General features: G+C 45.5%; 1 non-coding gene across 1 annotated transcript; it reads left to right on the top strand.

Annotated features, from left to right (window-relative positions):
* The first annotated feature begins 537 nt into the window (after positions 1-537).
* Positions 538-610, top strand: TRNAG-CCC (transfer RNA glycine (anticodon CCC)). Its single transcript has one exon. It is a non-coding gene; the product is annotated as a tRNA-Gly (tRNA).
* Positions 611-1276: the final 666 nt, after the last annotated feature.

Raw genomic sequence — 1276 nt, 5'->3', positions numbered from 1 at the left:
CTTGAGAGTCCCTTGGACTACATGGAGATCCAACCAGTCCATCCTAAAGGAAATCAGTTCTGGGTGTTCACTGGAAGCACGGATGCTGAGGCTGAAACTCCAGTACTTTGGCCACCTCATGCAAAGAGTTGACTCATTGGAAAAGACCTTGATGCTGGGAGGGATTGGGGGCAGGGGGAGAAGGGGACGACAGAGGATGAGATGGCTGGATGGCATCACTGACTCGATGGACGTGAGTCTGAGTGAACTCCAGGAGTTGGTGATAGGCAGGGAGGCCTGGCGTGCTGTGATTCATGGGGTCTCAAAGAGTTGGACACGACTGAGCGACTGAACTGAACTGAACTGAACACGTACTTATTAATACTGAGCATCCATTACTGCCAAGCATTCGTGGGAGTGATGACAGAGAGACACAGCCGATAAAAATAAACAAGGAGTAAAAGAGTGCTGGAATGACTGGGTGGAAGTGCACAGGAACTGTGTCTTTAAGAAAGTGACGTTGAAAAAAAAATAAAAAGAAAGTGATGTTGAGGGACTTCCCTGGTGGTCCAGTGGCTAAGACTCTGCGCTCCCAACGCAGGGGGCCAGGGTTCGATCCCTGGTCAGGGAACTAGATCCCACGTGTCACAACTAAAGATCCTGCATGCCACAGTAGAGACCCAGTGCAGCCAAATAAATCAATTAAAAGCACACACACACACCAGGGGACTTCCCTGGCAGTCCAGTGGTTAAGACTTCGCCTTCCAATGAAAGGGTTGTAGGTTTGATCTCTGCTCAGGGAAACTAAGATCCCACATGCCTCGGGCCAAAAACCAAAACATAAAACAGAAGCAATGTTGTAACAAATTCAATAAAGACACACACACACACACACACCAAAAAAAAGGAGAAGGAGCAAGCAAAGCTAAGAAGGAAGAGAGGAAAAAAACCTTGATTGGACTATGTAAGCCTTGAACTGAACTGGCTGAGATGTTGCTTTTACACCTTGTGGTATGAGTGTTCAAAGTAGAAATTAAGTTCAGCCACAGGAAAATTAACAAAGCTACAATCTTCAATGTGCTTCCCAGGTGGCGCAGTGGTAAAGAATCCACCTGCCAACGCAAGAGATACAGGAGATGCCAGTTTGATCCCTGGGTTGAAATGGAGTAGGGGAAATGGCAACCCGCTCCAGTATTTTTTTTTTTCTTTAAGGAGGAATTAAAAACATTTTATCTGTGTATTCAGAATCACACATAAGTTATCTTTACAGTTCAATTTACTATATAGAAACCATTTG

The sequence above is a fragment of the Bos mutus genome, chromosome 1, assembly GCF_027580195.1.
Source record: "Bos mutus isolate GX-2022 chromosome 1, NWIPB_WYAK_1.1, whole genome shotgun sequence".
Taxonomy (NCBI): Eukaryota; Metazoa; Chordata; class Mammalia; order Artiodactyla; family Bovidae; genus Bos; species Bos mutus.
This window is presented reverse-complemented; position numbering and strand designations above follow the sequence as displayed.